Genomic DNA, 16,112 nt, shown 5'->3' on the forward strand with positions numbered 1-16,112 from the left:
TATATTTTTTGGAATAAACTCTCGCGGCCTAGATTTACCAAACTCTACAGATATATAGTTATTCGTTCACACACACATGCATAAATATACTAGCAGTTGGTTTAACGTGGAAAGCCGTTTGCCACATTTGTCAAGTTGGAAGAAAAAATAAAATTATTTAAATTAATGTGTCCAAATTAACAGTAAACAAAGTATGACTCCTTACATTCCGTACAAAATTTTGAGTAATTGAGTTAGTTGTTAGTTCACAATCAATAAGATTGAAATAGTACGTAAGATTAATTAGTAAATAACCTAATACATAGGAGCATAAAACCTAATATAAGCAAGCATCTCTAGATTTCCATATTTCTTAGCTTTAAAAGGAAGAGTTTGTTCCAACTGTAGTATTTCCAAATGAACTATATTTGACGGTAGAGATCAATGCATGCATGCCATGTTACCTCCAACCATGCAGAAGATGTAGTGAGCTCGTATAAAGCAAATCCACCCTCCATGTTTATACATTTTCAAGAATAAGAAAATATACTCAAATTAATTAAATTCTTTAATATTTTAGATTAAAGAAAATAGATTTTGAACTATATCAGATGGCATGCTTGAAAACAACAGCGCTACTTGAAAATTAATGATTTTTAATGTCTCATGATAACTGTAGTACTTACATTTATAGTGAAGTATTGAATCATATCATTTAGACAATTAATAAGGATATATTTGAATTACTTTTACTGTTGAGTTATAATTTTTAAGCTAATGTAATTCTTGGCTGAGGAATGTTTGTTCTAAGGTAATTACCTACATTCTCATGTACAATCTTATACAATCCAGCCATTGTTTGGAGTCGAGAAAGGCCATCCACCCTAAAATGTGGCAATGCCTAAATAATTAAAATCTCCAAAACTATCTATCTTAACCTTCATATATATATGAGAACTCAGACGAAGTTTGAAATTAATTAACCTCTATATATATATATCCATCATTTCTCAACATCATTGTCATAAAGATGGCAAGAGAAGATACTTTCAAAAATTTGATCGCATGAATAAAAAAATTATCTCCCCGATTAACAAAAATTCAACTGCACTACTTGATGACCTAGGGAGCACTGAAAAAATATAGAATCTTTTATTCCTATGTTACTCTCACGTTTTTAATCTAGCACATACTACAAATCAAGTTTGTCACCATAAAATAAACCATCAACATCTTTTTCTAATTGCTGTAATGAAGACTTAGAAGGTATAGGGGATTTTAGATGATCACAAAAAGCAAGTCACCCTTAATTAAATGAGCCTCCAGAAAAATTCATTTGTAGATCAATAACTTGTCTCCTTTTATCTCTTTTTCTCCATTTTCAGTCATAAGGTGTATATCAATTGATCTAGAAACGAAGTAAGAATTTTGCAACAACATCCACCAAAATAGAAATATTTTATTTATTTAAAATTTGATGCCATTTCATCAGAGGTAGAGGAATCAAAAAGAGAAATTCCCTTGCAGAAAAAGAAAGTCCATTCCTTCTCAAAATCTTGATTCTCACTTCTTAAGTTCTATGAAGAAATTATAAGCCAAACAATCTTGAAATATATATTAAACAAGTTTGTGAAAGTTGGGTCACAATCAAACAAGAACTCAATTGTATATGGTAGTGAGACTTTTTACAACCTCTTCTACTATGTCCTACCTTTTTTCAATACCCCTTGATTTCTATGACGGACTTTATAAACTTTATAACATTTTTTTATATATAAGGCTTGTCCCTAACATATGAACCATACACTTTTACCTATCAAAAAAATAAGAACCATACACTAAAACCATAGTTTTGTGACCTTCTAATAAGAGAAGTATATCAGAGAAAAAAATATATTGATATCTCTTACCCCTCCTATAGACTATATTTCTACTCTTACAAAAAAAAAAAAAAGTTATCTTTCTTCCAAGGAGCCTAAACCATTCTAAAAAATAAAAAAAAAATTGTTTGAATGAAATATTTTCCAGTTCTAACCGACCCATCCATTTGAGCAAATTAAAATTTTGATTCGAACTAATGATCACATTTGATCCTGTTCGAATGAATGGAGTGTTCGAACCAATAATTTTGTTCGAATGACTTTTGTTCAAGCATCAATTTTGTCAGTTCGAACATACATTTTATTTTGTGAAATTCTGTCTGTTCGAACTGGGTTTTGAAAATTAATGTTGTTCGAAGAAATATTTTATTGTTCAAACGACCGTACAGACTATATTTCTCGCTTGTCGTTCAAATGGGTTAGTTTTTGTTTGAATAGGTCTATTTTTGTTCGAATGGATTTTAGTAATTTACCGTTTGAACGATATTAATCATACAGAACATAATTTAATTGATTAACAATACCATACTAATATTACACAAATTGTAATTTAAACATCAATTGTTCAAATATTTTGGAGCATAATAATAGAAAGACAATGAAAGAAAAAAATAAGTTTTAAGATTGTGGTGGTGGTATAGAGTTTTGGGACATAATTGCTGCAACTCTTCAAACAACAACTTTTTGCACCTCCTTCCCCAGTCTCCTCTGTATGTTCTCTTCGAATCTCGCCTCAAGATCTGTTGATTGATTTAATCGGGTGATTTAATCGGGTCAGCAACTCTTTTTTCTTGGACCTCAATCATTCTATCTCAAGTGCTGCTTCATCCAACTCCTTAATCTTGTCATCATTTGATCTGGCTCGAGAAGAGGATGATGATGTTAAGGATGGCTTTACACAATGTCCTAAGTCCCTCAAATATCCAGAACGTGATCTAAGAACTTGAGAAAGGATCTGAGCATCGTGGACAGATGATGCATCAGATGAATCCTTAGTAGTTTCCTTAAGATATATCATCTTATCTTACAAAAACAAAAAATTAAAGTTAGTATAAGTAACAAAAATATTATTAGATAATAGAATTAAAGAAATTTAAACTTACATAATTTGCCTCTGTTTCGGGACTAGTCCAAACACCATCACGATTTTTATATGTTTAGCATACAATTGAGTTAGATCATAGTCAGCAGGACTTTCTTCTTTCTGCAAAAGGAAAATCTATATTAGAACTTAAATCAGAAAAGTGTCTTATATGTTAATATTTAACGAAGACTAGAATAACTTACCATTTTGTTAGACAAACAATGAAAAGATCGAGAACCCGCATGATGGTGTATCATTAAATTTGATCTATTTGCTTTGTTCACAATACTCTATTGCTAAAAAAAAATTATTATGTCTATATGTTTAATACATCTATCATATACTATTAAAAAAAGTTAGCATAGCAGCGAAATTACCTGATAAGCAGGATCTTCAAACATATCACAAACCTTCTCCCATTCGTTTGGTGGCATTGCTTGGAATGGATTTTGGCGTGCCTCTATTGTAGTATCGAACTTCTTATAGTGTACATGTCATCGACCTTTGTACCTCCAGAATACATTTGACATCAGTTCCTCAACCATTAATCGATCCTCTCATCGGCCAAAATTAAACTCAAACTCATCATTTTATAAATTATAAACAATTAGTATAAATACAAAGTAACTTGAAAAGTAACATATTATATGCTTAGTTGTTTGAGATGCAGCTTATTACCGAGCAACGATCTTTTATATGGTCTTTCACAACTTGGGAAACTTTAGACCAGGAGGATGTAGCAATCGGTGCATACGTGCGACTAAGTGTACCAACGTAAGAAGCAAGCCAGGCTGTCGAATCTCTGGAGCCACCAGTGTGATCATCAGGAATATCAACTTAATTTTACCTACTTTCCTTACTTTCTCTATGCAGACACCCCTCGTAGGGCCTTTACATCGGCGCTGTTTTACAACAGCTATATATACAACGTATTAAAGCATGTATTTTTAATTAAATCATTTTATTTTATAGATATATATTACTTAAATTGAGTATAAAATGTAGTATTTAATTTGATAAATTACCTTATTCTGAGTCTAATGATGTTGGCTCACTATTCATGGTAGGTGAACTACACGAAGAGTCGATAATGGATGGAGATGTCACACGTGTTCATTTGCGTATGGGAGGCATATTTGTTTGAAATTGTAACAAATTATTCTTCATACAAACGTTATGAATATTTATAAGAATAATACTTGTAAAAATTCCTGTTTGAAATTTATTTACTATCCGTTTTGCTAGACTAGTTGCCCTCATCCTCACTAGACACTTTAATTGATTCATCTTCCTCCGATATTTCACCTTGAATTACTTCGGGTTGAAAATCTTTTCTACGCAATGGGACCATGTCATATTGGCTTAGATCAACAAATAGATTGATGTCTGATTCGTTTTCTTGATATGCTTCTTTATTTGCTGGACTATCAACTTCTTCATGTGGTTGGTCTGCCTTTGGAATGTAATCATATATATTTATTGGTGCAAACTTCTCCACTACTTGCCATGGGTTTCCGTACTCCGGATTATCTAAATAAAAAACTTAATTCGGTTGGCAAGTGAGAACGAAGGGATCGTTCTCATACCATGTGCGATATGTATTGACACTCACAAAATATTCATCGTTACGCACTTCCAACCTAGGATTTGAGACATCCCACCAATTACATTTAAATAACCAGACCATATATCCCCCTCACGTACTTTAACGCTATGATATCTTCCACAATGTCGTAGAAGTTAATGTTATCATCCCCATGACTTTCTTTGACTATGACCGCACAATTTTGAGTTTTCCTATATCATTTTCTGTCAATTGTGTGAAATCTATATCCACGCACCAAACATCTTGAGTACTGGATGGCCCGCCTGGATTGACCACATGCCAAAGCATACAGTTTTGATGAGATTTCTTCTGAATTTTCACCATATTTCGATACAACCTACATCAATAAATATTATTATAATTATTTCAATGTTAGATAAAAAAAAAGTGGAGTTTAGTGGTATGAAGTTTGTATTATAAAATGGGGTTTTACAGTAATACCGTATGTTTAAACCACGAGGTAAATTCCTCTTTGTGCGTCTTTTCTACTTTAGTTACACCATTCGTGCGAAATAATTATATATGTTCATTGCGCATGTTCATGTGAATGATTAATTTGTATCAGGTTATAATATATTATTATACATGAAGTTAAAGATCATAATGATTTAGAGGATTATCACTAACTTCAAGTAGTGGTCAATCTTTGAACAATTATTCAAGACATACCATCGAGCTCTTTCAAACTCTCGCCCACATAGGTTGTAGCCCTCTTGTGCGCCTATGGGACATACGGTCTGGGAAAACATGGTAAATGTCGATGAGACTCCAATCTCTTGTCCACCTTCATAATTTCAGTCTGCTCTTGTAAATCTAGTATCAACCCCACGGAAATATATTGAACAAAAGGCATGCCATTCATTATCAATATATGACTCTACAATCGAACCTTCTGGACGAGTTTTATTTCTGACCGATCGCTTAAGTTTTCTAAAAAACAGTTTAATAGGATACATCCATCTATACTGAACTGGGCTAGCGACTAAAGTCTCATGAGGTAGGTGCACAAGCAAATGAACCATTACATCAAAGAATGAAGGCAGATATAAACTCTCCAATTTGCACAATATCACGGCAATGTCACATTTCATATTTAGCAATGCATCAACTTTCAACGTTCTACTGCAAATGTCTGTGAAAATTCTCCCTAATTCTGTGAGAGTTGTATGAACATCTCAAGTAAGATTTCCACGCACACCAACCGGCAACAGACATTGTAGAAAGATGATAGTTGTTACTTTTAAGACCAATTATCTTCTAATCATGTGTTCGAACACATCTTGACATATTTGAAGCATAGCCATCGGGTAATGATTGTCATGATCCGATCACATAATTTATTTCTCTCATCATCTGAAAGTGTATACCATCTGATGGACATATTAGCTGACGACCCATTATCTTGTAAATGTAACTCCGGTCTTATCCCCAACTCTTTTAAGTTTTTACGAGAGTTAGCTGTATCTTTTGTCTTCCTTTCTATTGACATCAGAGTGCCCAATATATTCTCACATATATTTTTCTCAATGTGTATAACATTTAGATTGTGGCACAGTGTCAAGGTAGACTAGTATGATAACTCGAAGAAAATATTTGTTTTGTCCAATTCAACTCCGCTGCTTGTCGTTTTCTCTTTCGAACTCTTGTATCTTCCCCAAATCTATTTTCAGAAACATCCCCTAATTGCATGATAATATCATTCCCAGACAACTCTGGCGGTGATGATCTGTGCTCAACCCTTCCATCAAACATTACTCTATTTGAACGCCAGCCATCTATGATCTTGTGATAAATAACGATGCTGTCCCATAAAACATAATTTCCTATTATGACTCAACCACCGAGACTGTGTATCTTTATTGCAAATAGAACAAACCATTTTACCTTTTGTGCTCCACCCAGACAAATTTTCATATGCTGAAAAATCATTTATTGTTCACATCATTGTAGAATGCATTTTGAACTCCAGCGACGAGGCCGCATTATATGTACTGACACCCTGATCCCACAACTCTTTCAACTCTGCAATCAGTGGTTGTAGATATACATCTAATTCGTTCCCTGGTGACCTTGGCCCTGGTATTAGTAGAGTCATCATAAAATACAGATCCTTTATACACTTCCAAGGTGGCAAGTTATAGAGCATAATATGACAAACCAAGTACTATGAGAAGTGTTCATGTTGCCAAATGGATTAAAACCATCCGTTACTAAACCAAGACGTACATTACGAGGTTCTTCGGTTTATCATGAATACTCGACATCAAGTTTCTTCCATTGTAAGGAATCGACATCAAGTTTCTTCCATTCGGTTTATCATGAATACTCGACATCAAGTTTCTTTCATTTTAAACTCTTTCTGTGTGATGCCAAGACATATCTTTTGTAGTCAACGGGGACGTAAACAATCTTTAAAGTCAAAGAATCAACAGAATATGTCTTAACACTTTTTAAGGTACATTACGTTTATTGGATGTCCAACTTGACTCATGACACATTGGACCTGAGTCAAATTCTGCATATTGCTGCCAAAAAATCATTTTTACAAGCGTGGATGATATTATAATCAAATCCTAGCCCTTGCTTCAATTGCTTCACTTCATAAAAATTACGGGATACTACGTTATCCTAAAGAAGAGCCTCTTTAAATAATTCTAGCAACATGTCGATGACATTGGTAGAAATATGACAAATAGACTTAATATGGAGCAACCTCACCGTGAAAGACAACTTGCTATGACGAGTGCACCCCTCGTACAGCTCTCTTTGTGCATCCTCCCACAGTCTTCCAAAATTTCCATTTCCCTCAAATGATTGTGCAGATATTCCTTTTCCATCTGTCATCTTAAATATTCCTACAACCAGATTGCCTAACATCTTAGTCATATCCTCTCCGTTATCATCACTGTCATCAGAAATATCCATATTGATGTCGTCAATGTCAATGTTGTTACCCTCTTCCATTTGTTGTTATCTATATTGACTCCTGATCTTCTCATTGGTCATGAAGCCTACCTCAAGCGTTTGGAAACATCCTCATCCACCCTGGTGGCCACTGCTAATTCCTCCTACTGCAAAGGTAATTCATCTCAGAAGACTAGCAGCTGCAGAAATCCCAACAAAAAATTCCAGCAGCATAATAACCGTCCTGCACCAACTTGTCAGCTTTGTGACCAAACTGGTCATACAGCCAAAAGATGTCCAAAGTATCGCTCTGCTGATGCAATTGTCAACTGCACTACCATTGCGGGTCAAGAGAAGAAATGGCTTATGGATTCTGCTGCCTCCCACAATATAACATCTGATCTCTCCAACCTCACTAATCATTCTAAATATGATGGCCAGGATGTGGTCGTTATTGGAGATGGAATAGGTTTGCCTGTTACTCATGTTGGCTCTATGTGTCTTATCTCCCCTACACATTCATTTCTTCTTGATGATACTCTTTGTGTGCCATCTATTCAAAAAAATCTCATTTCCATTCATAGTTTCACCAAAACCAGCTGAGTGTCTGTTGAATTTTTTGGCTCTTATTTTCTTATGAAGGATCTAATCACGGGGGTGCAACTGCTTCGAGTGATTGCATTGAGGGTGTCTATCTGCTTCTTACACTGGCTACCAATAAGCAAGCATTTTCGGCCTTAGTTGCTGGGAAATTACGGGTCTCTCTTGATGCGTGGCATAATCGTCTTGGCCATCCCTCCCTCAAAATGGTTCAACATCTCCTTAGAGTATTCTCATTGGCTTGGCCAAATTTATCATCAAAATTTAGTCAATATCACACTTTTTTACATTTGCCTATTCTATTTAAATTTAATCTTCACATTGGATTAGCCATTTGCTCTATATATAATAATAAAATATTATTAATTTAATAATTTTTTTATTTAATTTATTTGTATCACATTTTATAATTCTACCAATTTAATATTAATAATAATTATATTCTAATTAAATTAACATTAAATATTAATAATAATTGTTATTATATTCTAATTAAATTAATATTAATATTTATAAAATTTATTAAATATTAAATTAATGTTAAATATTAATATTAATAATAATTATATTATAATTAACTTATCATTATAATTAACTTAATAATTAATATTAACTAATTAATTTATTCTTATCACATTTTATATTTAATAATAATAAATCAAACCGAATTTCTTAATTACAAAAAATACTTACATATTTTGTGAGAGAAGTGAGAATTGAATATTTTAATATTTGGCTAACCTATTGTTCACCAACAAATTTGGAGAATCACTGTAGCAGAAGTCAAAATTTTTATAGAGATGCCCAATCCAATGTGGTGATTTTTTGGCACATACGAGTAATGCTAGATACAAGTCCCAAATAGACAAGTCTCATATAAGCTTTTTGTAAAATAATGGGTCCCACTAATAAAGAATAGTTTTTTTTTATACTTTTTAAAGGTGGGGTCCACTTTTTTATAAGGGCTTGTATGGAGCTTATCTATTTGAGGCTTGCACAAATCATTTCTCGGCACATATTGGCTAAAGTTTAGTTTTCATTGGACTTTGGCCAAGCCAATAGAGATGCTCTTAGTCGCAAGTCCATTCCTTTGCCCTCCAAGAAGTCTGGAAGCACCTGCATATCCTACCATATTAACAAATCACACAAACTTCCTTTCTCCAACACGTCTCTTTCAAGTCATTCTCCACTTGAATGCTTGTATGCTGATGTATGGCGTCCTGCTCGGCTTGTTGTAGATATAGGTGGTTTCAAATATTATGTTTTATTTGTTGATCATTTTACCAAGTATTGTTGGTTCTTTCCAATTTATAATAAATCTGATGTTGCTAGTATTTTCCACCAACTTGTTCCTCTTCCTGAACGGCAATTCAGTCACAAAGTTAAGAACTTATACTCTGATAATGGTGGGGGATTTGTTAAACTGAAACCTTTTCTCATTTCTCAAGGGATGAGCTACCTTACTACTGCACCACATACGCCCCAACAGAATGGTACTATTGAACGGCGTCATCGACATATTGTCGAGACGGATATAACCCTTCTCCATCGTGCAAATATGCCAATGTCCCACTAGGCTCAAGCCTTCAAAACTGCAGTCTATTTAATAAATAGACTTCCCACACCCGTACTTGGTCTGCTAAGTCCTCTCGAGAAACTGTTTCATTGACCTCCCAATTGCCTCAAGCTTCGCACGTTCGGATGTCTGTGCTTTCCTTGGCCAAAATTGTATACTACTCACAAATTCTCTCTAGCTACATTTCATGTATTTTTCAGGTATTCTAATATATTTTCATATATATATATATATATTTAAATATATTTAAATATAAAATACTTTTAGATATCAAATTTATAACTTTTTCATTTAATTGTTACTTAATCATTATCTAAATACAAAATCTATTACAATTATTCCAAAATTTCAAACAAAATAATAAAAAAATATAATTTCTTCAAATCTCAAAACAAAATAAAAAAAATAAAAAAAAAATTAAATTTAAACAATTTTTTAATATTTTTATTTAATTTTTTATTTCTTATTTTTTAAAACAAAATAAAATATATTAACTCAAAACTATTTTATTTCTATTTATAAACTAAAAGAGTTTTAAAAATAGTCCACATAATTACTTGGCATCATTTTCAATTGCCTACCAAAGTCAGATGGTTCAATTCTGGTGAGAAATACATACGTTGTGTGGTCCCTACAGCTATTAATTAAGATTTTCGAACAGTACATAAAGACCCACATATTTAATGTAATGAATTGTTTTTAAGATTAAAATTTAAAATTTTAAAAATTATAAAAATCTTCCATTTTATCATTATAATTTTTTTCTATATATAAAATAAAATAAATAATTTAATTTTTTTAAAATTTAAAAAAATTATATTAAAAAATTATATCCTAACCCGATGTTATTTGGCTGCAGAAAGAACCCTTAAACCAAGAACAATTCTGATTTGAACTTGTTGACTGTCGTTTTTCTCGAACTCCCTTATCCAGGAATTTCATCTTTTATTTATTTATTTTATTTTCTGGATTATCTACTCCTGCATTCAATTTTTCAATGTGTTTGGTGAACAAACACAAAGAAGACCCCTGATGAGTTTTATATATAGGCCTCGTGTGCTTCCCTTGAGGATTATGAACCGAACCAATATAACATCGATCTTATCCTACTCTTGTTTTCTTTAGTTGTCGATCGACGAACTGCTAGTTCCAGCTTGATCAAAGGAAAACTTAAAAAGAAAAGGGAGGAAAGTAATGCTGGGAAGAAAAAAGAAAACCCAGATCATGCAAGATTAATTCAACTGTTTATTATCTGCCACATAAAACCAGCCCCACTAGCTATAAAGTCTACAGAAGAAGTAATGCTAGATATAAGTTTCAAATAGACAAGTCTCGTACAAGTCTTTTGTAAAATAATAGATCCCACAAATAAAGAATAGTTTTTTTTTTTTCACATTTTTAATATGGGGTTCATTTTTTTATAAAGGCTTGTATGAGGCTGTCTATTTGAAGCTTGTACAAATTATTTTTCTTCCACATTTGACGTGTTAAAGAGATTTGAAACAGTTTCGTATTTTATTTAATATTGTTGCTTCGTTTCATCTTATACTATGATGTCGATAGGGATTAGATAATGCCAAAAGGGTTTGAAATGGAATTAACAAGTGGGGAGAAAAAGAAGAAAAAATGAAATTTAGATAAGGATCGCGGATCCCGTGAACTAGCTAAGTAAAATGTTACTTAATTTGACCTTTTTTTATAACTTTTTTGAAATGTTTTTCTTCTTCAATTCCCAAAATCTCATAGAATAAGGCTACTTGTCCCAGCAAATAGGTTCCAAAGAATTTTTTATTTTTTTACTTAGAAATTAAGGAAATATTTTAAATGATGTTGTGATTTAAAAAAAAAAAAATATATGTAAGGATATAAAAAAAATCAATAAAAGTATAAAAAATAAAAATAAAAAGGCCAAATGGCCTTATCGGGACCCATCTTCGGGCTACGCCCTCGGTAGGTGTAGCACTTCTTAATCCCATAATACATTTTAACTCAAACTATTTCTAACTTATCTCATCTCAACTCAAATATCTCATTGTTAGTCATAAAACCATTTCAATTTATCTCATCTCAACTCAGTATCCAAACTAAGCCTTAAGTTTAGTTTACATATATATCTCTCACTTTAAATCTTAAAATTTTAATTACAAATACGAAATACAAAATTCATTTATGAAATAAAATCAGCAAACAAAGAAGACTAAAAATGGTAGTAATGCTCATCTCACAAAATTCATTTATGAAATAAAATCAGCAAACAAAGTATCTGATAATAAAACATACTTTAGCCACAAAACGATTATATAAAAATAATCCTGCAAACTAATGTAGCTTGACGTGGTTCATTAGATTGTAAAGTTACTTTTATTATAAAGAAAATCTAACGGATCACATAAAAGTATATCAGTTTATGAGTTTACTTTTATAAAATCTCTTTTTGTTATCTCTATTACTTTTCCCTAAGCTTTACTATAGAATGGGTAATCAAACATGCAAAGGCCTTAAACCCGAAAAGGAAAATGAAAATAACCATGTCTAATTTTAGTTTCTTGGATAAGTTAGTTGTGTAATTTTAAGGATTGTGATCACCAAACTATATACCTCATGGAATGACACAATCTCCATAGTAATGGTTTCCATGGGGTGATGGTTGAGGAAGTGTCAAGAGATACAACCCTTTGATTTAGTCAAAAGATTGTGTCACTTACAAATATTTATGCCCATTGCCAATCAGTGACTCATAATTTATAAATCGGGACCATTTGTGCACAATGAACATACTTGATTCCCCTTTGTTCATCATCAACTTATAAGACAAATACCCTCACATGAGTATCACCATATTGTCGAAACTCTGTCTAATTTTTGTTTATATTTGTTCTATAATATTCTACTGTGGTGTCAGAGCCTGGTAATGACAGAGAGGTTTATTTCGCGCATTGAGAAGACCATTAATAGACAGGTGCTTGGTTTGGCAATCACACTTGCATATTATTAACATTTGAGGAGGCTATTGGATCCAAGGCAAAAGCTTTTTCAAATTACAATTGGTGGCCTTGAATATACTGTTTATTTGCAGAATTTGGTTAATAGTTATTACTTCAAAGAAAATTATTGACATATTTTTACACAAAGAGAAAAGCAAAATCTGTACAAACTTGAGAAAAATTGTACCAAAAAAGTTTCTGGCCGATCACCAGAGTTGCTCACTGCAGCCAAGGTTTGAGAGTGTCAAGGACACGTTAGATACTGGGTCGCTATCATCCAGTACGTCGGAGAAAGATACCACTTGGCATTTCTAGAAACAGGAAGTACTGGACGTCTGGAAGAAGATGAAACCTTTGGTCGAAACGGTGCTGTTTTGACCAATCGTAACAAGGATTCAAATAATAATGTACTCAACGCCAATGTTGTTCATCGAGTAGGAAAGAGATCGACCAAAATGTAATTGGATGTGCCTGGGGAGCCAAATAGTGCATCAGATGATGCCGTTTCGAGCAAAGGTCCAAACGATGACGTTCTGAGATTGTTAGAAGCCGCCCGTAAGAAACCGAACGACGTCGTTTTGGCCAAATTGAACGACACCGTTTCATCTGGAACAGGCTTCCACCAAACGGCATGCATACGAGCCTTATCGTCAACCCACTTCTCTCATGTCCGTTGACAACCAATTTTCTTCTCCTGAACCCAATTTGAACTGGCTAATTCGATTTTCCGAATCGATTTGGGTGAATTTAGGATTGTTCTGAGTCATTACAAGTCCGATTTGAGCCATTGTGCTCCAAATTTCGTGCCAAATCATTATAGGAACCTGTTGGTCGAAATTAAGAAAATTTTGATGAGAGTCTCAGAAGTAATGCTCGTGGAACTAGCAACAGATTCATGGTGGGTTGACTCTGTAGCAACAAGACATCTATGCAGGAACAAAGAGCTGCTTGTCAAACTTAAAAAAAAGCAAACATGTGAGCACAAAGTATATATGGATAACAACACATATTGAGCGATGTCGTCTTAGGATAAGGTACATGTAAATTTAAAGTTAATGGTTTCATTATTTTATTTAGTGATATATTATATGTATCTAGTATTCGTAAAAATTTAACATTTGTGCCTGTATTTAGCATTTCTTAACGGCAATAAGACAACTTACATGGAGTACCTCAATTTCTTAACGGCAATAAGACAATTTATATGGAGTACCTCAATTTCTTAACAACAATAAGACAACTTACATGGAGTACCTCAATTAGTAATATCTCTCTTGGATTAGTAAAGTGATCTCTCTTGTCAATGTACAATATTTAACTGGAGCTTCTATTATTGATCGGCAATGAAATATATACGAAGCTTTCTGGAATGTGGAGCCAAACACAATGGAAGATTGTGCCAAATGACGGGCTGGAAGTAAACTAAGAAAGAGGCAGTGGGGAATTGAGAATTCAGAGGACAGAGAAACAAACAAAAAACTCTTTACATTGGAAAATGAAGATGAAATGGAAGATCCATTTGGAGCACGACTTTTTTAGACATATATTAATGCATATTACAAATATGTGTGTTTAATTTACATGATCAGCTCTTAGTTCCTAACATGTTTAGGTTATATTTCTTTCTTTTGTAATCAATATAGTTTTTGTACATGGTTTTCCTATACCAAAAGCAAGGGTTATAAATAAATTCAACGACTATCCTTTTAAAAAAATGTTGTTAAACCACGAGATTTTCAAAAGTTTAACTCCAAAAATTTAATTATCTAATTTATATTTTAACAGTTTTTTCATATGTAAATTAGACTTTCTTAATAAATAAATCCAACACATAAAATATATAATTAATAAATAGAAAGTAAAGCATAGAATCTTGGTTTTATCTTTTATTTATTAAATCTGAATTCTAAACCAATACAGATGAGAGAAAATGCATTGTAAATTGGCAGTTGTTTAGCTCCAAGTGGGTATATAAGTTCGCAAATTAAATTTGGAGGTAAACGTAGTAGAGATTAATGTCTGATGCATCGTTAGGCGTTTACAGTATGGTCAAATGATCTTCTCCTCTCACATGAATGTTTTTGGCGGTAGTGTGCTTGAAGTGTTCATGATTCATGGCTTGCTTAAGGCACTAAGACCTATCATGTCCACGGGTTTGGGATGTAAAATTTAATATAAGCTGACTTTGATACAGACTCTTTATTCTCACTAGACTCTCTAAGAAAAAAGAATTCAGGGCTTTTTGGTTCTTCACTTCCCTTCATCTCTCCAAATGAAGTATACCTCTCTCCTCTAATGCCTCACTCTCATCTTCTAATCTATCTCATTGCTTTATGTCTCATCAACCTCAGCTTCATGTTCTTTTTCCTGATCCAGTGTTATGTTCATGTTATGTTCATCCTTACTTTTTGTCCGATCAACTCCTTGTCTCACTACAAGAAAAAGGGTCATTTCCAGCGTTTTTCATATCGCCGCAACTTTAATCGCCGCTAAAAACTAGTATTTGCAGCGATTTCCATGCCGTCGCTGAGTTGCAGCTCAAATTCGCAATCTGATGTTCACTTTTGTTTTTTGCGGCGATTTTTTATTATTGCAGCGATATTTTTTCGACGCAATAGGAGTCGTTAACTGTAGCAGCATTTAGTTTTCGTCGAAAGTGAATAATCGACGCAACATCACTTTTTTGCAGCGTAGATTGTCGTCGCAATAGTCGACATTGTCAGCGTAAAATAGATGGCCAGTTAATTGCGGCCAATTATTTGTTATTTGCGGCGACATTTAAGCGCCGCAAATACGAATAAAATTAATATTCCCCCGCGGGCGCCTTATTTCTCCCACCCTACCCAAAACTTTCCCCCCTTCGCGATTTGTCCCAGTTCCCGCCCCCTTTCTCTCACTCTCTCTGCTGTTCTCGACTGCGATTGTCGACTCCGGTGCCCATCTCGCCACCATCTCGCCGCCTCGCCGACGCCGGTGAGCTTGTATTTCAGCAAGTTGGTCTCCATCCATCTCTCTTGCGCTCTCGTCTTCGCAAAGCGGTTTCCGATTGCCCAGTGCCGTCGTCATCTGCAGATCCCTAGTGAGTTTCTCTTTCTCTATTTTCGTTTTTCATTACTATGATTTGGGTGCATTAGGTCATGAGAAATGTTTTCCATTCACACTAGAAGTTCCGGAATCGAGCTCCTGTGTCCCTAATTTCACCCTAATTTGGACTTTGTTTTCTTTGTAATTTCGTGTTACACATTGTTATATAGTGTCTTTAGTGACTTTATAATTTTGTGGGAATGAGATTAAAATTTTTTTTTATGGTGTAGAAGGTGCTCATAATAATTGTACGTGTTTAGGCCTATACTGATTGTTTTCTTTATGGGTTCACAGTTGATTTCTACTTGACCATATGTAAGTTTGTCTTGATCTAAATGTGTATAAGTAAGCATATGAACTGTAGATTATTCTATCTGTGAGTAGTGGGAATGCTTGCAAAGACCTAAGAACTGTA

This window comes from Juglans regia, chromosome 4, assembly GCF_001411555.2.
Source record: "Juglans regia cultivar Chandler chromosome 4, Walnut 2.0, whole genome shotgun sequence".
Lineage (NCBI taxonomy): Eukaryota > Viridiplantae > Streptophyta > Magnoliopsida > Fagales > Juglandaceae > Juglans > Juglans regia.